The 24,495-nt window shown below is 42.6% G+C and overlaps 1 protein-coding gene across 4 annotated transcripts in view; it reads left to right on the forward strand.

The window, feature by feature from the left end:
• Nucleotides 1-24,495, forward strand: part of LOC309809153 (uncharacterized protein) — a 123,497-nt gene that overhangs the window by 47,319 nt on the left and 51,683 nt on the right. For 2 of the 4 annotated variants that reach the window (XR_014294821.1, XR_014294822.1), the window contains exons 4-5: nucleotides 205-299; nucleotides 1,549-2,400. The exons of the other annotated variants lie outside the window; for them this stretch is intronic. The gene's annotated coding sequence lies outside the window, so the exon portion shown is untranslated. Of the gene's footprint in view, nucleotides 1-204; nucleotides 300-1,548; nucleotides 2,401-24,495 lie in introns of those variants that run through there. 4 annotated transcript variants of the gene reach the window in all.

Here is a 24,495-nt window from a genome sequence, read left to right on the forward strand (position 1 = left end):
CCCTGTATATTCAGAGTTACCTGATATTCACGAGTTATGGCATTAATATGGCCTGAAACTAATATGCACAGGGCGACCTTTGAGAAATGCTGGCCTACTGGACCAAGGCTTTTATGACATAGATTGTTTCTTCTGTTTTTTTTCTCCTGTTCTTGACGTCTGCATCGTTTCTGTCTTTCCCCCACTCCTAACACAATGAATAAGACATGGTCTCGGCCTCAGGGAACTTGTAGGTCCAGTAACGAGGATGATGTGAAGATCTGATTCACAGTGGAAAGACCTTCACACAGGCCATGACAGTAAGTAAGGGGACACGTCTACTTAACCTAGAGGCCGATTTCAGGAAGGAGTGGCATTTTGGTCGAGCCTGCTTATAGTCAGTTCTACTGTCCATAGATTCTACTAGACCATAATAAGAGTCATCCTTCAGATAGAAATTGATAGTTCCTTCCTTGGACTTCATAAATGACCAGTTGTCCAGAATTCTGAATAAAATACCGCAGGCCTCTCAAACCAGAACTTTTCCAGCAAGCCGAATTTTACCCACAGGGTGAGTGCGGTAAGAAACACTTGTGGAATTTAACAACAGTGTCTTGGCAAACAGACTCCCTCCGTTTACAGAGGAAGGACACTGGGTCCGCATCACCTTTCGTTGAGACTGTAACTGGCAGAAAGCAGTGACTCTCCGGGTCCTCGCCCCACCCACCGGTCGCCGGGGCGGCCGTGGGGCGCAGTTTCTCCGGCGGCCCGCTGGGTCGCACTGTGACCCTACGGATGCGCGCCCGGGCCGGGCAGGGGCGCTCGGGAGCGGCCGGCTTCAGCCCCTGCGCGCAGGTGGCAGCGCCGAATCGGGGCGCAGCTGATGCCGGGCCGCCGGCCTCACGGAGCGGTGCCCGACGCAGAGCTTTCCAAATCCCGAAAAGTTGCCCTTGACAGTATATTCCAGGGCTGGACCTCGCCGGCCCGAGGGGCTGCCCTGCGCCACCTTCTGGAAGGGTGCGAGTTCCGGCCGTCCTGGCTGTCCCCCTTGTCCCGGGAATTTGGCGCCTCGATTTGCTGTCGCCCCCTCGGATGGCACGAAAGAGTGGTCTCTGAGAAGAGAAGGCCTGGGGGCTTCAGTCGCGGTTAGGGCAACGGGTGGTCCTCGGGCGCGGCCACACTCGTTCCAACTCGCTGTATGCTGGTGGAAAGTGCTACTCCAGTTTCTTTGTTACATTGCTTTAATTTTTAAAAATAATATCTGCACGTTTTTAATTTTTAATTTTATTTTAAAAATTGTCTGCATTTGACTTTTCATGAGTGCTCATTGCTGGGGTTGGATGTGGAATCTCCTTCCTCCTGACTCAAAGCACCATGGAGTCCCCCGCTCTGCTTAAATATTAATTTAATATTTATTCAAAATAATTAGCTAGTTTTTAAAATGGAAAAATAATAAATACATATGGTAGAAACTTCAAGCAGTACAGAAGCCTCTCCACCCTTTTATATGGCCCCAAGCCCCCTTCTCAGAGGCAGCCACTGCTAATACTTTCTTTTGATTTATTCCAGAACACAAGTATATGGATATCTCCTTTGAAATGTCCTCTGTACACAGGAACTGTGCACCCCTTCTCTTCTCCCTTGATAATATATTCTGGAGATGGCCTAACATCAGCACAGGTAGATCCCGGGCATTCTTTTAGAATGGCTGCCTGGGGTTCTGGTATGCAGCACACCATAATTATTCAATCAGCCTCCCACTAAAGGATATCGAGGTTGTTTCCGTTCTTTTGCTGTTGCAAACAATTCAGTGAACATCTGTGTGTACGTGTTTGGAGTACATGTGCAACTGTGTCTATAGGATAAATTCCTAGCAGTGGAGTTGTCTTGATGAAGAATATTTGCATTATTAATTTGATAGATCTTGCCAGTTAAAGGTAGCACCAAGTCGTACTCTCCTCAGTGACTACTCCCCATCCCCCACTTTGTTAACAATAAGTTTACTGAGCTTTTTAAAATACTATTTGCCAACATGAAAGATGGAAAAGTAGCATGTCATTGGGGCTGGGACACAGTGGTTGAGAATCCGCCTGCCAATGCAGGGGATATGGGTTCGAGCCCTGGTCCATTGCAGAGCAACAAAGCCCGTGCGCCACAATTAACTGAGCCTGCGCTCTAGAGCTCGTAGGCCACAGCTACTAAGCCCGCGTGCTGCAACTACTGAAGCCCACACCCCTAGAGCCCGTGCTCCGCAACAAGAGAAACCACCGCAATGAGAAGCCCACGCACCACAACGAAGAGTAGCCCCCCGGCTCGCTGCAACTAGAGAAAGCCTGTGTGCAGCAACGAAGACCCAACGCAACCAAAAATAAATAAATAAATAATAAATTTATTTTTAAAAAGGTAGCATGTCATTGTTTTAATTTGCATTCTTTAAATTTTGAGTGAGGTTTATTTTTCACATGAATAAAGCAATTTGAATTCTATGAGTAGATGGTTCCTCTCCTTTTCCTGCTTCTATTGGGTTGTTGGACTCTTTCTTATGGATTGCAAATGCTTTTTATACATTAAAGAAATTAGACTTTTGGCTCTTACATCTATTCAGTCTTTTGACGTCATTTACCTTTCATAAATTTTCATATTTATAGAGTCAAATTTATCAGTCTTTTACTTTATAGCTGCTGGGTTTTCTGTTTTGTTTAAAAAGACCTTCCTGACCCAAATATTGCATTCACATGTCCCCAGCTTTTAGTCTTTCAATCTCTGCAAAGAGACCCAGGTACACGAAGAGCCTCCTGGGTGCTAAAACAGAAGGGAGGGAATATTATTTTTTCCATAAGCCGAATATATGAAGTCAAACAAGTTGTTTGCCTTAAAAAAAAAACATTTTCTACCTGTTTACAAAGATTATGTTCATTGTAGGAAATTTGGAAATGTACAATGATATAAGGAAGAGAATATAAATCATTGATAATTCTACCACTTCGAGATAAACAACGATATGTATATATATATCATTTATACTGTTTATATTTTGTAACCTACTTTTAAAATTATAGCAATATTCTATGGGAATTTTCTCGGGCTATTAAGTATTCTTCTAAGCATGATTTTTAATTATTGAATTATTTTTTATTATATAAGTAAGATAATGTGTTTAATCCTAGTTTCAGGATGTTAGGGAATTTCTAATTTTTCACTGTTTTGAGCAAATTGTGATAATATGCATTCCCCTCTTTTTCTTTTCTTCTAATTTAGCCAATTCTATAAGTGTAAAATGTACTGCAAAGAAGGGAGAATATGGATTTAGTTTCGGGATGGAGCTTTCCTCTCCCTAACTACCTTTTTTCACGTGATCAGTTAATCTCTGGCTATAATATGCCAGGACCTCTATAGATTCTGTGCCTTCCGTTAATATCCTTTTGGGACATAGTCATGCTTTCTGCACATAAAGGAAGAAACAAGTCAGCAATCCAGTTCCTTATAGTTTTCATATTTCAGTGCTTGCCTGACAGACTAAAAATTGAAATTTCCTTTTTTTAATATATAACATCTCTGAGGCTCAGAGTGAGAAACTATAAGTGATATCATTTGTGCATCTAGAAAAGATGTCGGAGACCATCTGGTTTAGCCCCTTCATTTACAGGTGAGGAAGTTGAGGCTCAGAGATGTTATGTGAGTCCTGGACTCACTCCTCAGCTGCATGAGGTGATGCAGGTTTTGTATTAGATTTTCTCTTGTCCATTATCTGAATTGTACATTCTTTCTTTAATGAAATTTTTTTTGGTGAACTGGCCTTTAGTGACTGTGATTACAGAATTTCTGAATAGGGCATACTTCTGTAGAATCCTGGCTGTGCTAAATGCTTGGCTTCCCTAGAAATCTCAACTCCACATACAGGCTTCTCACCTTCTCTTTCTGCTCTACCATTTGCACTGAAAAAGTTCCTTTATGAATTTCCTTTCTTGTCTACCATTTCCCTGCTCCAAAGAGTTTAACCAATTTTATGCTGCGTTTTTGCCTCGGTTACTCATCAGGCTTTTATTTTACTTCTCATTGAGAAAGAAGAACTTACTGTGAACTCCCATTGTTACGGCTTTCATTTATACTATAAAATAATGCTTTAGATGAACATTCTGAAAGCCTTGAAATCTTTTACCTAATTGACTCGAAGGTAAGTATAGTTAAAAACAATTTACTTGGATTTTAGACACTTTCACAGTTATGGAGAATCTTTTTGGACAAGAAATCAGCAAGATTAGTTGGATAAAGCTCAGTTGGCTGAGAATTTGGGGAATTTGAGGTTGGTTTGTTTTGGTCCTTACTGTTCCTGAATTAAGACATCATCAAGACTGTATCTCTCTTTCCCTTCCCTTTGTAGATTATGCAGATAGTTCTCTCCTTTGCTTTTGACATAGAATAAAGCTTTTTTTTAATTTTTTTTTTTTTTTAAAGAAAAGGTCTGGGAAATTGTTTTTTGCTTTGGACTTGGCTTCTGATGAATTGTATGACCTTGGGGGAAATTCCGTATAGAAAGTTCCTTGTACCTCCTTTTCCTGAAGAACAAATAGGATATCCTACCTAACAATGACATTCAGAATATTAGAATATACACTATAATTTTGGATCTTGAATGTGGCTGATAGTCCCAATCATGGAGTGGGTTGTTAAACCTCCAGTGAGGAAGTGGAGATGTTAATTAGTTAGGACCCTTTAGGTTGCAAGGGAGAAAACCAACAAAATCCAGCTCAAGCCACAAGGATAAATTTATTGATTCTTACAAATGGGAAGTCCAAGGGGGTAATCGTGACTTCAAATGTAACTGAATCCAGAAATTGAGGTGATGCCATCAGCTCTGTCCTTCACTCTCACTTTTTCAACTCTGTTTACCTCTGCCTGGGTTTATTCAAGCCTTCATGGTCTTAAGCTGAAGATCCTAGAGTAAGAGAAACAACATTTCTCTTCTAGTGCCTACATGTCAAATCTTAGGGAAGATTCTGATTGGTCCAGTTTAAGACATTTGCCTATCACTGGACAAATAATTGTGGCTAGGAGAATGGGGTACTGTGATGGGCAAGCCAGGGTTGTGAGCCCATCTCTTTGAGGGGGGGTGTGGGGATTGTGGCACCATGACAGACAACCCTACCAGGATCCCATGGAGTCAGGTGAGGGTAATTCTGCTGTTCCAGACAAAGAGCAAAGGGATGCTAAGCAGGCCAAACCAACACTACAAAAGCCTTTGCATGAAGTGTGAGTGTATTAGCTATAGATTTGTTCAGTGTTTAGACATGTTTATATCTCTCTCTGAAAATACACCTTGTACATACACTCACATTTAATTTGATTTCACTATAAAGCTTAAGCTCCATTGAACAGAAGCAGCACCATAGTAAGCCTAGCAAAGCTGTGGTATTAATACAGAAATGTATATCAGGCTAGAGACGTACAAGAAGATAATTTTTTTTACCTTCAGTTAGCATAGAGACATTATATTTATAATAGTTTTTCTTGGCCTCTTTCATCATATCATTTAGAGAAGGTTTTCAATCTTTTAAAAATTATATAAACAGCCAAAAGGATATAAAAGTGAAGCTCCCTCTATCTCTCCTACTTCCATATATAGAATAGTTTATTTTATAATATTCCAGAAACTTTCCATGTACTTGCAAGAATATATGTATTTTTTAAATATTTTATATAAACACATGGAATGATTCTATACGTCTGCACTGCAGCTTGCGTTCTCCACCTAGTGCCCTGTCCTGGACATCTTCCTTTGTTGATATAGACAAAGCTTCATTTTCTTTAACAATTGCATGATGTTCCATAGTATGGATGTGTAACTCATCCCCTCATTAGAGGATTTTAAGGTGCTTTACAAAGCATTTCTCTTTGGCCTCTCCTGCCTGCAGGAGACCTGGTCTGGCTGGAGGGCCTGTAGCTTGGAGTTGGGTGGTAGATGCAGCAGAAGCAGTGATGCCATCAGGGATTTCCCAGAGGGAGCAAGATTCCTCCAGACCTGAGTTAGAGCTAGAATCTGGTCCTATTACTGCCCCACCTACTGCCCTCCCTGTGGTTGGACAGTAAGGAGGCCCATTGTTGAGTGGATTGTCAGGTGTCTGAGAAAATTGCAAGGGTGTAATGACTTCCTCTCTAGCTTGTAGCCACACACAAGGGGACCATACTAATTTCACAGGATTACTGGGTAGCTTGTCTTCTCCAGCCTCCTGAGTGGGCTCCTTTGTCTACCTGCAAACGTCAGCACACATTCCTGGTTATGATCAATCACAGGAAATTAATTTACATCTGGTTTGGAAATGCTCGTATCAGATGTGATTCCCCCAGTGTCTGTTTCTTGCCACTGAGTTACCAAGACTGTCCTAAAAGGCAGGCTGGGTTGGAGGGACTGTGACCGGGATAGGTTGAGAGGACAGCTCTGAGGCAAATGAGCAAAGGAGCCATCCTCAACTCACTTTTCTGACTAAGAAAAGGCCTTTGGTCCTCCTTGTCTCCAACCTCTGCCTCCCGGTATTCCTCCCTCGTGCCCCTTCCTGCTCACTTCCTTCAGCATCCATGTCAAAGGAAAGCCTTCCTTTCATTCACAAAGGCCCTAGCTCCTGGAGTCTCCTGGTCAGATGAATGGCTACAGAGTTGCAGTGACCTTGGAACTACAATTTTAAGACCAGAAGGTGTCTCGTTCCTCTCTTTTTCTCCCAGACATCTCTCTCTGCCTTTCATTGCCCTCCCATATGGCTTTGCCTATTGAAACTCTTATCCTTCTAGACTCACCTCTGATGCCACCATGAAGGTGTCTCTGGTCATCCCAGCGGGAAGGGTCCCTCACCTTTGCCGCATGGGCCAACTGCGCATTGTCTGTCTCCCTCACTGGACCCCTGACATTCCTGGAGGCCTTGTCTTGGAGGTGCTGGGATAGGTAAGCTTTGTCTCTTCCATACCAGACTGTCCCACTTTCCCCCTCAAGGCTCAGAAGGCACTGCATTCTTAGCAACTAGCATGATGCCTGGCACATAGTAGGTACTCAATACGTCTGTTGAAAATATGAATCTGTCTGATTCAGGATCTGCTGCAAAGACTTGGACTTAGTTTGACAATTAAATCACTGGCATCTTTTTTGGGGTCCCTCTATTTGTTGCCTTTGTTGATGTTTGAGTTCTGGTGATGCTTTAACATTTAAAAAATATACATTTATATTTTTAAATGGAAACTCCCTGCTTCCCCTCTTTAGTCCCCTAGCAGACCTTAAAACTGTTGGATCCTAGGGGAAGTAACTGCATGGGGACAGGTTGTATGTAAGTCTAAGTTGTTTTGTAAGTTCTAAAGTCAGAGGAAAACGAGAAAAATGTAAAAAGACCCCAGGAAATAGCATCTTGCCATGCAAGGGGTTGGGCATACTTTGCATCTTGCTATGATATATTTTTGGATCCTGGAAACCCTCCTGAGCATGTCTCCAACATAAGGAGGAACCTGCAAGGACGAGGACAATGGCACTACTTTACCTCCCTAGGGTGGCCACAGCACAAAGATCTCAGAGGCTCACGTGGTTGCTGGTTTGGGGCACAGGAATGTGCTCTGAAAAGAGGTTCTGTTTGTTTTATTTCTTGACACAGATGTAAATGGCAATCCTTGAGACCTTTGCTAAGCAGACATATTTACTCCTTAGGTTTTCTGTCTTGGGACACCACCTCCTTCTCCTCCCTGGATGATGGCAGTTCTGCCTAAAATATGCCACAAAAGCCATCTTTGGCTTTTTATTGCCTTATGAAGACAGTTCTGTCTCTTAGTGCGCATTTTCAAGGCCCCACAAGGCCACCTCTAGTTCTGACATATAGTTAGGATGGTAAGTCTAGAAGCTACAGGAGAATCCATTTCCAATTTTTAAGTGGAAAGGATCAGCATTTCTCCTGTTTTCAAAGACCTCTAGCAAAATTTCTGTGATTTCTATTTGATGACCAATTTTCACTTACGAGCGATCTCTTAGAGAAATTCTGATGAGTTTACCTTCTTCGTTTCCCTTAGGAAGCCTGTCATGTGGTTTAGGGATTTTTCTTTTATTTATTCTTTTCAGACCTTATACGTACTTAAAAATTTTTTTCTCTGAATAAATTGTGTGCTTGTTGGGCTACACCCTGCAGGCCTGCAAACCTTGTAATTGCCCAGCCATGAGACCAAAAAGAAAGAGCCTGGAGACAGTGACAGAGGCATCAATGGTTTGTTGGATAGGGGATCTTACATGTCTGAAACAAAGTACTGAAGCAACACCCCACCGTGTGCAGCAGACATCAGGCAGGACATGGCAGCGGTCTTTACTACTCGGGGGGATGGAGGCTACCACTAATAGGGGGAATTGACATCAGGTTGGCTCATTGGTTACCAGGGCATGTAGACAATTACTGATGAAGCCCTATAATTAAGAGGATTGGCTAGTCATATGAGTAAGGTGCAGGTGAAGCAGGGACTGGTCAAGCAGGGGATGTACGGAGTGCAAGAGAACGGCCATCTTGAGTGGCCTGACTATACAAGGCTCACTGAAGAAGATTAGAAAAACACAAAAAAGTGTAAAGAAAATAAAAGTAGTCCTAATTTTATCTGCAAGATAATCTTGCAGCTCTGGGAAATGTTCTTCTGTCGTTTTTTGAGGGGTTCCTTTCTTAGATTCTCTCTCTTCTGGATGTACCATTCATGCCTGTCTTATCCTTTTCGTTTCTGGGAGGATTTCTCTATTCCACCCGTCAGCTTTCTAAGTCTGCCTTCTGCTGCGTCCATTCTGCTGTTCAGCTCATCTACTGGGTTTTTAAAGCCTGTTTTTTGGGGGGAGGTGGGGCAGTTAGTTCTTCTCTTGTTGTAACTGATGTGTCTGTCACAGTAAGGGTTTTCTTCAAATATTTGGTGGTTTGTGATTGTGTATTGTGTATCTGGGCCATTGAGAGGCCCAGGTGTTGTGTCTGAGAATGTGCTGTCCTCTGGTGGTAGGGCAGGAGCAGGACGTGGGGCTGGGCAGGGTGACTCACTAAAGTCTTCTAGCCAAGACACTTGCACTCCTCCTGGGTGAGGCCAACTACTAGAAGCACCGCCTTGATTCTCTGGCACAAAATATGCCCCTTGGGCTTGCTGCCCCTACAAGTTTGGGATGTGTGTGTGTGTGTGTGTGTGTGTGTGTAACCACTTGCTTGGCTGCTCCTCCGGTTTTTTTTTTGGCTGAACTCCGCAGCATGTGGGATCTTAGTTCCCCAACCGGGGATGGAACCTGCACCCCCTGCACTGGAAGGACAGAGTCTTAACCACTGGACCGCCAGGGAAGTCCCTGCTCCTCCAGTTCTGACGGTGGCCCAGAACCCCTCATCCACACAGGCTCCGAATATCTTCTCCCTCTAATTTAGGGTCCCTTGGAGCCATCCCCACCACTGTCTCCTCGTGTCTGTTTTAGGTTCGTGAATCTGATTCCATCTGTACCTTGTCTTTCAGGGATGGATCATTATTACTGGCCCCAGAGGCTGCCTTTCTTTGCTTACCTTCAATTTTCTAATTCATTTATTTAAAATTATTTTCTGTCATTTCTAATGATTTGGAGAGGGAGGGGTAGGCTGGAACACATCAGCTTTCTTTATCCAACCTTCTCAGGTGATATTTTTCAAAGTCATTTGAGGTTTTCTTGTGGACTAAGAATTCAGTACTGATAATCACAGGAGGAAATAGCTTAATATTTGCCTCCCAGTATCTTAATCGGTGTTAGCAATTAAAAATCTAAATACAGGGAAAGCATGGTTTGAGGCCATCCACTTGACTAAAATCCAAACTTTCTTTATCCATAGTTAAGGGCCGCTTGCTCAGAAGCTGCCCTCCTGACTCTTGGCAACCTTGTTGCTGGAGAACTTCGGTGGCCTAACTGGAGACAGCACCTCCTTGGCTGAGGACACTGTTTTAAAGCTTTGCAACTTTAGGGAGCGGTATGGGTGGGGTCACGTTCCAGCTGCACCCCATAACATTTCCCACGTACTGGCTGTGTTGACAGCTGGTGCTGTCTGCGTTTCACTGTCCTGGCCCACGAAGGCAGAAGAACTGCTTGCGTTGAAAAAGCATTGACTCATCCAGCAGCCTCTGGCTGTGGTTTACTCACATTTATAGCCCTCTGGGGCTGGCATTTCTGTGAATTCTGTCAAGTTCATTCCTGTTCCTCAGGCTCACCCCTTTACAAGTGCTTGCTTGCCCTGCATGCCTAAAATGACAGGAGGACATCAGCTCCACATGATAACTTGCCAGTGACTTTTTTCTAGAATTTTCCTGCACTAGTGTGATATCATATTTATGTTTGTGCAACATACTAATAAAGGTACTTTGTTCTTCTCTAAAACCTTTTCCCTGAAGAATTTTTGAACATCTAAGGACAGTCATTTTGTAATCCTCATAATTTTTCAGTCTGAGGTAAATGTTCCTTTGTTAATTTTTTAGGCAATGAATATGACTTTGAAGATAGCACAGTGGGCTTTTAATTTTACCACAAAACAAAAGAACTCTGTATCCTAGGCCTGTGTAGAAATGTGGCATTTCATACTTATTAGGGGTGTAGATATACGTACAGGCATTTTTTGACTTAGTGATATTTTAGTAAAGTTGATTACAGACTGTCACAAAACTTATTCTATTTCACCAAGATTTTTTGACATGAAATTAGGGATTTTTGAATAGGGACAAATTCTAACAGAAACTGTCTAAATTTTTTTAGGCAGGACTAAGGAGAGAGTTTAGCTCTTTGGTGTCTGGAATGGTAGTTCTTAACCGTGTCTGCACAAGAATCACTTGGAAGCTTTTAAAAAATACGGGTGCTTGAAGTTTAGAGACTGGAAGCAGACCAGTGGTGCCTGGGGCTGGGGTGGGAACAGGGTCTGACTATAAACTGGCACTGGGGAGCTTTTTGGGGTGAAGAGAAGGTTCCACACCAGACTGTAGTGATAGTTGCACAACTGTATATATTTACTAAAAAAAATCACTGAACTTACAGTGGGTGAATTTTATGGTATGTAAATTGTACCTCCATAAAGTTCTTTAAAAAAGCCTGCCTGGGCATCACTTTATACCAATAAAATCAGAATTTCCAGAAGTAGGACTCTGGCACTGGCATTTTTAAGAAGCTCCCCAACTGATTTTAATATCCAGCCAGGGCAAAGAACCACTGGCCTAACCATTGTTTGTCTTGGTTGGACAATCCTGCCCTAAGGCCAAGAACCTTCCAAACAGTATTACTTAGTAATGAGATTTGGTTTTTTTCCTTATCCCTTAAAGTAATAAAGGCTCATAAGATTCAGATATAAAGATGGATGATGCATCCGGATTACAATAAAATGGTTTTGATTTAGGTGGCAATGCTATGTTGGAAATACAGAAGAATGACTGCATGAGTTATTGCTGTTTTAGGGGAAACCCCAGGCTTTGCATGTCTGGTGATTCTCTATGTGCCGAGTCAGTGCCTGGATAAGGGTAAGGTGAGTAAGGCACTCACCTTGGGTGAAAAATTTAAGGGAGCCCAAAAAACTCAGTAGTCAAGGTAAATACTATTTTAATGCAATTTGAAAAATAAAAATTAATGCAAAAGTCCATGGTGAACAAAATATCGAAATTTTAAAGAAAGGTAGGATTCTCCTAGTCTCCCTGATGAGGCTTGGCTCTCTGTCCTTTCCTCATGAGAGTCAGGACCCCATCCAGCTGGTTCTATAAGAAGGGGGGCCTGATGACTCTCTGTGCCTGAGACAGGGGGACTCACACCCAGTCCTGGCTGCTGCTCTTGCACCTGCTGGGTGCACAGATGCTGGATAAGAAGGAAGCCAGCTTTTTGGGGACCCATGGGTCCCTGAGTGTGCTGAACTGACCCTAAATGGAGTGATGAGGAATAACTCCTAACTCTCCCTTTTTCTCCCCTTGGGCACAGCAGAGCAGGAGTGGCCTTGAAGGTTGTGCTGTTATCCACATTCTGTAGGTCTCTGATTCTCTGCTTGATCTCCAAATCTGAAGCTAGAAAATGAGTCTCTAATTTGATAAATTCATGGTCTCATCCAGGGGTGGATCCAGGTTTTGTGGAGTCTGAAGCTTTACCATTTTGAAGGGCCTTCTTTAAGAAAAAGAAGAAAAATTTGAAAATAAAAAATTAAATTTAGAGCTTTGGAAAGAGCACTTTGCGAGGGAAGAACATTTAAGCTTCATCAACTGCATGGTAAAATTGTCTCCAATCTCAATTTAATATTCTATTTTCCTTATACCGTTGCAAGACTTCTCTCTGTAATTTATTAGCTCACAATGCCCACAGACTGTAGGACTATGTCTCAAGTCTTATCTTCCAATTTTATACTTTCAAAAGCCCCAGAATATTTTTTGTGAGGTAGTGAAATGATTAAGAGAATTAATTCTAGTGTTAAACTGGATGATTTTGTATCCTGGTTCTGCCAAACTAGTTGTATGACTTGGGCAAGTTAATTAGTCTTTTTGCCTTTATTTCCTGCTCTATTCTTACTGGGGCAGGACTAAATGAGATATTGCATGTGTAGGACTTAGCACGATGCCTGACACATAAAAGGCACTCAATAAATGTTATTTAGTGCATCAGCTAAGATTCTTGATTCTAGGCAATAGAAACTTACTCTGGCTACCTTAAATGGAAAAAGAATTTATTGGAAAGATGTTGGCCAGTTCACAGAATTGACGCAAGAGTTTGGAAAAGCAGATGCTGTCAATAGACAGGAACCAAGGGAGGCCAGGCAAAAAATCGTCTGATCAGGACATTCTGTACCTGTTGCTGGCCCCAGGTACCACTGCTGGATTCTGCCACTGTTGCAATCCTAATCTACTCATCCCTTCTTCCTGACATCTCTTTCTTAAGATTCAAAATCACTGGTGATCTTGTCTAATGGGCTGAGCTCCAGGTTAGGGAGAGGAGGGTCTATACAGTTCAGCTTCTATAATGGAAGTTGGGGCCTCTTACACTGGAGGATTTCACCCAAATAGGAAGAGGATTTGGATGTTGGGGAACAAAAAACTCCCAAACTAACACTGTTGTTTCTGTTGTGATTCTTTTGGTGTATTCTTTAATATCTAATAGATCTGAGCTGCAGTATGTTATCCTGCCTGTAGGTGTCACCCTTTAACACTTGAGTATGTATATACCTTAACCTCTAACTTCAACCACTCAAAAGCAATCTGCAGAAGTAATTTGTGTACAGAACAGTGGTATTTTTCCACTATAGTCAAACTGTGATGGTAATCTATCAGGTCACAGAAAATGGATTAAGTTCTCTCAAATGAAAGTTTGCTGTCCATAACTTTATGTTAATTCTTTGGTACTTGTTGCTATTTATCTAACAGTAAATATGAACATCTAATAAATTAAATTTAATGAAAAAACACAAAACCAGCTTATTAGGCTTGGCTTACTAATTTTTTTCATGATATGCTTTCACAATAGTAATATTATATTGCCAGTATGTAAAATACCATTATTTTCTGCAAGAATTATTTTCCTAGAATATGATAGAATTAGATGGAGACATGGCATTCCCCAAAGGCCAGGCATGGATTGGTGCTGTTCCAAGAACACTGCCAGCCCATAGGTTCCCCAGGGCCAGGTACTCCATCTTTTATTGATCAATGCATACTTAGCACAGTTCTTGACACAGGTAGTTGTTAAATAAATAGAGGAAGGAAGGAATGAGCATCACAGATTGTAGGGGCAGTACTGCCTGGACCTGTTTGAGAATCACTGCCATAGTCTGAAAAGTCCTTCATTTTGCAGTTTGACTAAAGTCCTAGTTTATGGGTATGGTTTTCTCCATTCATTTGCTATTTTTTCATATCTTTAACCAAAATACACTAACTACTTACCACACAGTAGCTCTGTGCCAGGTGCAGCTATGAGGATTTGCCAGCAGAGTGTCCTGCCCTCATGGATTTCATGTTTGTGTTTAGAGACAGACACACAAAGAGAACTACAAAACAATGAGGTCAGCCCAATGATAGAAATATGCACATAGGCAATTCAGAAGAAGGACACCTCCCCTAGCCTGGGAGGGTCAGGGATGGTCTCCTGGAGGATGGAAGTCTGAATTGAATCTTAAAATTCTTTAAGGAATCTAATTTGTGCTTTTGGATATAACTAAACATCACTATCAGGTGAAGAATTTAGCACAGTGCCTGGAACACAGTAGATGCTCAGTAATAGATAGTTGTGGAATAGTTAATTGGTTTAGGAATACTTGTACTGTCAGGCTGGTGTGATCTATAGCATGCTGCTAAATATAGGCTTAATTTTCTAGTATCCATAAATTGAATACATGCATTTAATCCCCACATTAGCTGGTTAGTTCACACATAGAAAAAGCCTCTGTTTCAGGGTCATAAGTTGAACCTCAAAGCCCACTTGACCCCAGGAAGCATGAGGAGCATGACAGTGGCTCACTTCAGATCCATCTTCATTACTGGGGAAAGTGAGGAAAGCTGTGTCCCACGGCACATGAGCGTCAAAGGACAGCGTACACGTACCTGTGTCCGGTAGGTTCGCTTCCAACTGGGCATCCATCTGGAAGATGTTCTTTATTTTGAAGACAGAAAACCTACCAATAGCTGTGCAAGGAAAGCTGATGAGAAAGTTTATTAATTAGATTAATATTACATTTCTATTCCTTGCAGTAAATACTTCCACCCATCCCTCATGAGCCCCCAAAAGAAATCATTTTTTTTTCGTGTGAAGGTGACTTCTTAGAATGTGTTTCCAAAAGAAATCTTGATTCAAATTGACTGGTGTTTGGAAGTGTGTTTGCCTTGCTGCCATACTGTTCAAGTTTCAGAAACTTATTTCACAAAGGGAAAGGGTTTGTCTTAAAATTTTTCTTTTGAAATAGAAATGTAACTTTAAGTTTTATAACATTTCTATCTGGTTCTCTGCTTTGCTTATCTAAAACACTGCAGAACCTTGATTCAGGTTACATTTCGGTTTGGTTTAACTTATAAGTAATAACTGGGAGATGGGACTGGAGGTGGCCTGGGTCAGGTGAGGATATAAAGAAAGGATGTAAGATGTGAGAAAAGGTGTACAATTCAGCTAGGGTTGGTTTATGACTAAGACAGTTGCATTTTGTGAAGACAGTCATGGGTCCTCCCACTGTGTAACCAAGGGGTCAGCTTTCCTCTACTTCTTCTTCTTCTTCTTCTTCTTTTTTTTTTTTTTTGGCCACATGTTATGTGGGATCTCAGTTCCCTGACCAGGGGATTGAACCCAGGCCATGCAGTGAAAGCCCAGAATCCTAATCACTAGGCTACCAGGGAGCTCCCAGCTTTCTCTACTTCTTGAGCATTACATCTTACCTCTGATTTTTTAGAATTTTGAGTAGAAAACTTCGTGGCGTATGCAGTCAACAGTAAAGACCCACCTGCATATATAGATGTTGCTGCTTTAATTAATTTACAGCCCAATTAATCTGATACATGTTCAGTGATTTAAAAAATGATTTTCTATTCCACTGGAGACAGCACGTCCCATAAATGAAGATATTTTTAAATAGCCAAGTTAACATTTTTCTCCTGTTTATCTAGGACTTGTAATATCTCTACTGCCCACCTCTTCTGTGATACTCTGTACCTTTAATGAAAAGCTGCTCACACTCATTCTCATACATCTTAATACAAAGGTCCCAGGTCTCTTATTCGAAGCTGAAGCTCCAGTCTCCTGCCCAAATCCCACTCCCCAGAATTGATGTGCCTTGGGACTCCCGTCTGTATGTCTAGTATAACTTCTCAAACTTGAAGGTCGAGCAGTTGCTTCTGGTCCCCATACCAACCAAAATCCTGGTTCCTCCTGTGAGCTGAGAATCCTTCCATTGTTTTTTGTTTGTTTGTTTGTTTGTTTTTTAATGTGGCTCTGGGATGGTTCTCATTTGTTTGGCAAAGAGGGATGAACGGCTTTTGCCTTAAATAAGTTCAAAGATTAGTGAGAGAGAAAGGAACCCTTAGAATTCAGGGTTACGAGTATATGATGGGGAAGTTCACAGAGTATGATGGAGCACAAGGCGGGGAGCACTAACAGACCCCAGGGAGGTGAGGAGAGTCTCCCACAGGAGGTGATGTCTCAGCTGAGTCTTGGAGAATAAATGAGAATAAGCCAGACAAAGAAGGTTGGGAAAGGTATTCCAGGTGCAAAGGCACATGCAAAGGCAGGAGTTGATGGAGAGCATGGCAGGTTCGAGGGAGCGCAGTGGTACAGTGCAGACGGCTGACAGGGTTTAAGGAGAGAATGGTCAGAAATGAGTCTGGGGCCTTGCGCTGGGGGACTTCTATGTCATTGTGAGGAGTCAGGACTTTGTACTATGGAAAGCCATTGAAGAAGTTTAGGCAAGGGAGTGACATGGTCAGATTTGGTTTTAGAAAGATCATTGTGGACAGGCTAGAGAATGGTTAGGATGCGATCGATGTCTGAAGCAAAATAACAGCAGAGGAAACAAAGAAGAGGAGAGATTCTGGAGATGTTATGCAGACAGAATTACTACGACAGTGCATCTTGTTGGATTTGGGCCACGAGGGAGAGAGAAGAGGCAAGTTTCCAGCTTGGGTGATAGGGTGGACTTCTGAATTTAGGAGGAGAAGGAAAGGTTTTTGGGGAAAGATGCTGAGGTCCGTTTGGGATTTGTGGGCATGAAATGTTTGTGGGAACGTATCTGGAGGTGCCCATCAGGAAGTGGGATCTTTGAGTAGGGACCATGGGGAGGTCTGGGCTGGATGGGCTCACTCAGAGAGGAAATGGGCGTGAAAAGGGAAGGAGGCAAAACCTCTGGGACCACTGGGTCCCTCTCTCGCCATCACCACAAAGGTCTAAAAGGGACTCTGGGGCCTCCCTTGCTAATATTGGTCTGCTCTGGTGTCCCTGCCTTTGGTTCCTCCTGGCCTTTGACATGCTCATAGGGGTGAAGTTCCAGAATGTGGGAAAGGGAAATCCACTTGTGATTCCTTAGCCTGGCCATTCCCTCTGTTTGGAAAGCTCCTTACTCATATACCCCTGTAGCTCGCTCCCTCAATTCAAGCTTTTGCTCAAAAGTTAAGTTTTCAGGGCTTCCCTGGTGGTTGAGAGTCCGCCTGCCGATGTAGGGGACACGGGTTCGTGCCCCGGTCCGGGAACATCCCACATGCCGTGGAGCGGCTGGGCCTATGAGCCATGGCCGCTGAGCCTGCGCGTCCGGAGCCTGTGCTCCGCAACGGGAGAGGCCACAACAGTGAGAGGCCCACGTACTGCAAAAAAAAAAAAAAAAAAAGTTAAGTTTTCAGTGAGGCTGAGGTTAAAAGGGGTTAGGAAGCCATGCGGCTGTCAGGAGCCCTAAGTGACTTTGTTTATACAGTAGCTTGCAGATCACTTGGCTCTTCTGGCCCCAATTAATGTACTTTTTTGGCATATGAAGTGTTTTTGCAGATAGAGTTGTCTGAGAAGACTTGTTGGTGAGGGAATTCTGTGAGTTCTATCCATCTGTTTCATCATAACTCAAGGGGTAAAAGTCTAGCTACCATGTAATAGCCATGCACTCAGCTGGCAGCTGCTTGGGTCATCATAACACCCCCCTGCCTGAGCTTCCCACCTCGGTAAACATGTACCAGGGGGTTGGGGCGTGGAGGTTAATGGATGAGGGCAGGGTGACCTTGTAACCCTGCCCTGAAAGTAAGCTCTGGTCCATTTTCACAGTGAAGTATTTCTACTCCAGAATAGAAGATGGCTCTCTGCTATCTCCCTTTCCACACCAGTAGGTAGGATTTAGATTGTTGAAGACAGGTTGGAATTCTGACTTACAGACAGATATGCTTATCCACTCGAGACCCTCTCCCTATTCCCTAATTTGGAGCTTCATGGGGGTTTGTCTTTGTAGTTTTATGTACCAGGTGACATCTTGTATGGGGATGGACTAGTAAAGTGGGAGAAATTATATCTTTCACAGAATTCACTGCAGGAATGCCTCCTTAAGATATAGCCACCTGGAAATATTCAGGGACCCCCTTTCATCATTATTTCTTTAGCTAATTCTCCTTCCAGGGGTAACACCTGCCTGCCTCATTTACAGATATCAAGGGCATCTCTGTTTACAGTTATCTCCCACACTACCTTACAGAGGGAAGGACGGTCTCATCTACTGTCTGTTTTCTCCAGCAGATACATAGGAGAAGTACCATGAGTTATCATGGCACTTTCCCTTCTGTGGAGTTCATTAAGGGGTTGGCAGACTGATCCTAGACCACCAAGAGGGATTTTGGTTAGAAGGAGGGATGCATTCTCAGTCAGGTTGTTAATCCTGAGGCAGCTGTGGACTTCTTTTTCTCTAGGCCTTGATAGGTAAAATATCTTCTTACTAGTTAGGAATGTGTACTCCCGTCTGAAAGCTAGAAGAAGCCTTGAAGGACCTCCTCATGGAGGCTGCTCCCCCGTGTCTCTTGTTTGTTTTTGGTTTTTAACTTGAGGGAGCCAATGTTGAACAAAGCCTGAGAGAGCAGAAGAATCTATTTATAGAGCTTATATTGTGAAAAACAGAGTCAGGAAAAGAGCAGATTTTCTCTTTTGGGTTGGCAGTTTTCAAGGCTATACATTGTGAAATAGCCTAAAGAGGGAAGTGGACTTGGTCTGATTCATATCTGACCCCTCTTTCCATGTTCATAAAAGATGGTGAGCCCAGCGTCAGGGCTAAGGATGACTTTTGACTTGATGGCTCAATTGTCAAATATTTTGTGCAGGTTGCAAGGCGTGCCTGGTGCAGCTCTCAAAGTTTCCTGCCCCTCCCAATTCCATTCCTCACTCTTGCTAAACAGTCTCAGAGAAAACACTGCAGTATGAAAATAATAAACCAGAGGAAGGCGCACACTGCTGAGTAGTGAAATATTAAGAGTGGAGTGAGTCATGAACTAATACCATTTAGAGAGTTTTTTTTCTTTTAGTATTCCCAGAGTAAACTATTTTTTTCTTTACGAAACTTTGGAGATTATTCTAGCCCTTATCAATTTTTCTAATGAATTTCTATTAGCTCTTGCTTAAAATCTGAAATTTGTGTTTATATTATAAAACTAAATGTTTGCCGTGAAGTATTAAACCAAGAGAATAAGGAGCAAAAGCCTGTACTTTGTCATCCGTTCTCTCTCCTGGGGCCGTGCTGTCAGATGGAATATTACCCAATGAATTGCCCCACAGGAAGGGCCTAATCAGTGGTGTGGGATAAGTTCAGAGTGGTTTGAAATCATCTGAGCCTGGGGTAGTCTGAGCAGGGGCAGGAGGGATTTGAGCTGGGCCTTAGGGGGCAAGATTTGGTTGGGAAGAAGTAAATGGGGAAAGGCCTTTGCAGAAAAGGGAATGTCATAAGCAAAAGCAAGGAGGTGGAAAAACACAAGGTTGATTGAGGCAATGATGGGTGGCTGACAATGGTGGAAGATGAGCCTGGAAAAGGAAACTGGTTCAGGCAGAGGGTCTCAAAGGCCAGGAATTTGGTCTTCAGCACACTGGCAGTCACAGCTAATTAGAGGTTTCTCAGTAGGGGACTGCCTCTGTGGTGCTCAGTCATTCATGTTGTGGTAGATAGTCTTCCCTGCCTGTACACATATTTTATTCTTTTCCTCAAGAGACGGAGTCTACCCCACTTCCCCTTAAATCTGGGTTGGCCTTAGTGACTTGCTTAACCAATAGAATGTTGTAGAAATGACATTCTGGGACTTCTAAGCCTAGGTCATAAGAAGTCTTGCAGCTTCCTCCTGGGTCTCTTTGAATATTCAATCTTGGGTTGCTCCCTATATCTGGAGAAAAGTAATTTGAAAAGATACATGCACCCCAATGTTCACAGCAGCACTGTTTACAATAGCCAAGACATGGAAGCAACCTAAATGTCCACTGACAGATGAGTGGATAAAGAAGTTGTGGTATGGACTGGAGGGGGTGCGCCTTCAAGATGGCAGAGGAGTAAGACATGGAGATCACTTTCCTTCCCACAGATACATCAAAACTACATCTACATGTGGAACAACTCCTACAGAAACACCTACTGAATGCTGGCAGAAGACCTCAGACTTCCCCAAAGGCAAGACACTCCCCACGTAACTGGGTAGGGCAAAAGAAAACAGGAAAAACAGAGACAAAAGAATGGGGACGGGACCTGCATTTTGGGGAGGGAGCTGTGAAGGAGGAATAGTTTCCACACACTAGGAAGCCCCTTCACTGGTGGGGACGGGGGGTGGGGGGGGTGAAGCTTCAGAGCCATGGAGGAGAGCACAGCAACAGGGGTGCAGAGGGCAAAGTGGAGAGATGCCCGCACAGAGGATCGGTGCACTCAGCAGCCCGAGAGGCTTGTCTGCTCACCCGCTGGGATGGGTGGGGGCTGGGAGCTGAGGCTCGGGCTTCAGAGGTCAGATCCCAGGGAGAGGACTGAGGTTGGCTGCGTGAACACAGCCTGAAGGGGCTAGTGCACCACGGCTAGCCGGGAGGGAGTCTGGGAAAAAGTCTGGACCTGCCTAAGAGGCAAGAGACCATTGTTTCAGGGGTGCTCGAGGAGAGGGGATTCAGAGCACCACCTAAACGAGCTCGAGACGGGTGTGAGCCACGGCGATCAGCACGGACCCCAGAAACGGGCATGAAACGCTAAGGCTGCTGCTGCAGTCACCAAGAATCCTGTGTGCAAGCCCAGGTCACTGTCCACACCTCCCCTCTCGGGAGCCTGTGCAGCCCTGTGCCAGGGTCCCGTGATCCAGGGACAACTTCCCGGGAGAACACACGGCGCGCCTCAGGCTGGTGCAACGTCACGCCGGCCTCTGCTGCCGCAGGCTCGCCCTGCATTCTGTACCCCTCCCTACCCCCAGCCTGAGTGAGCCAGAGCCCCCAAATCAGCTGCTCCTTTAACCCCGTCCTGTCTGAGTGAAGAACAGACGCCCTCAGGCGACCTACACGCAGAGGTGGGGCCAAATCCAAAGCTGAACCCCAGGAGCTGTGCGAACAAAGAAGAGAAAGGGAAATTTCTCCCAGCAGCCTCAGGAGCAGCAGATTAAATCTCCACGATCAACTTGATGTACCCTGCATCTGTGGAATACCTTAACAGACAACGAATCATGCCAAAACTGAGGCAGTGGGCTTTGGGGGCAACTGTAGAGTTGGGGTTTGCTTTATAAATCTCATTTGTTTCTGGTTTTATGTTTATCTTATTTTAGTATTTAGAGCTTATTATCATTGGTAGATTTGTTTATTGATTTGGTTGCTCTCTTCCTTTTTAAATTTTTTATATATATATTTTTTCTCTTTTTGCCATTGTGTATGTGTATGCTTCTTTGTGTGATTTTGTCTTTATAGCTTTGCTTTTGCCATTTGTCCTAGGGTTCTGACTGTCCCTTTTCTTTCTTTTTTTTTTTTTTTTAGTATAGTTTTTAGCGCTTGTTATCACTGGTGGATTTGTTTTTTGGTTTGGTTGCTCTCTTCTTTCTTTCTCTTTTTTCTATTACTTTTTAATTTTTTAAAATATTTTTTTTCTATTTTAATAACTTTATTTTATTTTATTTCTTTTTTTCTTTCTTTTTTTTCTCTCTTTTCTTCTGACCTGTGTGGCTGACAGGGTCTTGGTGCTCTGGCCAGGTGTCAGGCCTGAGCCTCTGAGGTGGGATAGCCGAGTTCAGGACATTGCTCCACCAGAGACCTCCCGGCCCCATGTCATATCAAACGGCGAAAGCTCTCCCAGCAATCTCCATCTCAACGCTAAGACCCTGCTCCACTCAAAGACCAGCAAGCTACAGTGTGGGACACCCTATGCCAAACAACTAGCAAGACAGGAACACAACCCCACCCATTAGCAGACAGGCTGCCTAAAATCATAATAAGTTCACACACACCCCGAGAAAACACCACTGGACGTGGTCCTGTCCACCAGAGACAAGATCCAGCCTCATCCACCAGAACACAGGCACCAGTCCCCTCCACCAGTCAGCCTACACAAACCACTGAGCCAACCTTACCCACTGGGAGCAGACACCAAAAACAACGGGAACTACGAACCTGCAGCCTGTGAAACAGAGACCCCAAACACAGTAAGTTAAGCAAAATGAGAAGACAGAGAAATACACAGCAGATGAAGGAGCAAGGTAAAACCCCACCAGACCAAACAAATGAAGAGGAAATAGGCAATCTACCTGAAAAAGAATTCAGAGTAATGATAATTAAGATGATCCAAAATCTTGGACACAGAATGCATAAAATACAAGAAATGTTTAACAAGGACCTAGCAGAACTAAAGATCAAACAAACAGTGATGAATAACACAATAAATGAAATTAAAAATTCTCTAGAAGGAATCAATAGCAGAATAACTGAGGCAGAAGAATGGATAAGTGACCTGGAAGATAAAATACTGGAAATAACTACCACAGAGCAGAATAAAGAAAAAAGGATGAAAAGAATTGAGGACAATCTCAGAGACCTCTGGGACAACAGTAAATGCACCAACATTTGAATTATAGGGGTCCCAGAAGAAGAAGAGAAAAAAAAGGGACTGAGAAAATATTTGAAGAGATTATAGTTGAAAACTTCCCTAATATGGAAAAGGAAATAGTCAATCAAGCCCAGGAAGCACAGAGAGTCCCATACAGGATAAACCCAAGGAGAAACACACCAAGTCACATATTAATCAAACTATCAAAAATTAAGTACAAAGAAAAATTATTAAAAGCAGCAAAGGAAAAGCAACAATTAACATACAAGGGAATCCCCATAGGTTAACAGCTGATCTTTCAGCAGAAACTCTGCAAGCCAGAAGGGAGTGGCAGGACATATTGAAAGTGATGAAAGGGAAAAACCTACAACCAAGATTACTCTACCCAGCAAAGATCTCATTCAGATTCGATGGAGAAATTAAAACCTTTACAGATAAGCAAAAGCTAAGAGAATTCAGCACCACCAAGCTCTACAACAAATGCTAAAGGAACTTCTCTAGGCAGGAAACACAAGAGAAGGAAAAGACTTACAATAACAAATCCAAAACAATTAAGAAAATGGTAATAGGACCATACATATCAAGAACTACCTTAAATGTAAATGGATTAAATGTTCCAACCAAAAGACATAGATTGGCTGAATGGATACAAAAACAAGACCCTTACATATGCTGTCTACAAGAGACCCACTTCAGACCTAGGGACACATACAGACTGAAAGTGAGGGGATGGAAAAAAATATTCCATGCAAATGGAAATCAAAAGAAAGCTGGAGTAGCAATTCTCATATCAGACAAAACAGACTTTAAACTAAAGACTATTATTACAAGAGACAAAGAAGGACACTACCTAATGATCAAGGGATCAATCCAAGAAGAAGATGTAACAATTGTAAATATTTATGCACCCAACATAGAAGCATCTCAATACATAAGGCAAGTGCTAACATCCATAAAAGGGGAAATTAACAGGTACACAATAATAGTAGGGGACTTTAACACCCCACTTTCACCAGTGGACAGATCATCCAAATGAAAATAAATAAGGAAACACAAGCTGCAAATGATACATTAAATGAGATGGACTTAATTGATATTTATAGGACATTCCATCCAAAAACAGCAGATTACACTTTCTTCTCAAGTGCTCATGGAACACTCTCCAGGATAGATCATGTCTTGGGTCACAAGTCAAGCCTTGGTAAATTTTTAAAAATTGAAATTGTATCAAGTATCTTTTCTGACCACAACGCTATGAGACTAGATATCAATTACAGGAAAAAATCTGTAAAAAATACAAACACATGGAGGCTAAACAATACACTACTAAAAATAACCAAGAGATCACTGAAGAAATCAAAGAGGAAATAAAAAAATACCTAGAACCAAATGACAATGAAAACATGATGACCCAAAACCTATGGGATGCAGCAAAAGCAGTTCTAAGAGGGAAGTTTATAGCAATACAATCCTACCTCAGGAAACAAGAAACATCTCTAATAAACAACCTAACCTTACACCTAAAGCAATTAGAGAAAGAAGAACAAAAAAACCCCTAAGTTAGCAGAAGGAAAGAAATCATAAAGATCAGATCAGAAATAAATGAAAAAGAAATGAAAGAAATGGTAGCAAAGATCAATAAAACTAAAAGCTTGTTCTTTGAGAAGATAAACAAAATTGAGAAACCATTAGCCAGACTCATCAAGAAAAAAAGGGAGAAGACTCAAATCAATAGAATTAGAAATGAGAAAGGAGAGTTAGCAACTGACACTGCAGAAATACAAAGGATCATGAGAGATTACTACAAGCAACTCTATGCCAATAAAATGGACAACCTGGAAGAAATGGACAAATTCTTAGAAAAGCACAACCTTCCAAGACTGAACCAGTAAGAAATAGAAAATATAAACAGACCAATCACAAGCACTGTAATTGAGATGGTGATTAAAAATCTTCCAACAAACAAAAGCCCAGGACCAGATGGCTTCACAGGCGAATTCTATCAAACATTTAGAGAAGAGCTAACACCTAGCCTTCTCAA

The sequence above is a fragment of the Mesoplodon mirus genome (assembly GCF_964341445.2).
Source record: "Mesoplodon mirus genome assembly, chromosome: 8".
NCBI lineage: Eukaryota > Metazoa > Chordata > Mammalia > Artiodactyla > Ziphiidae > Mesoplodon > Mesoplodon mirus.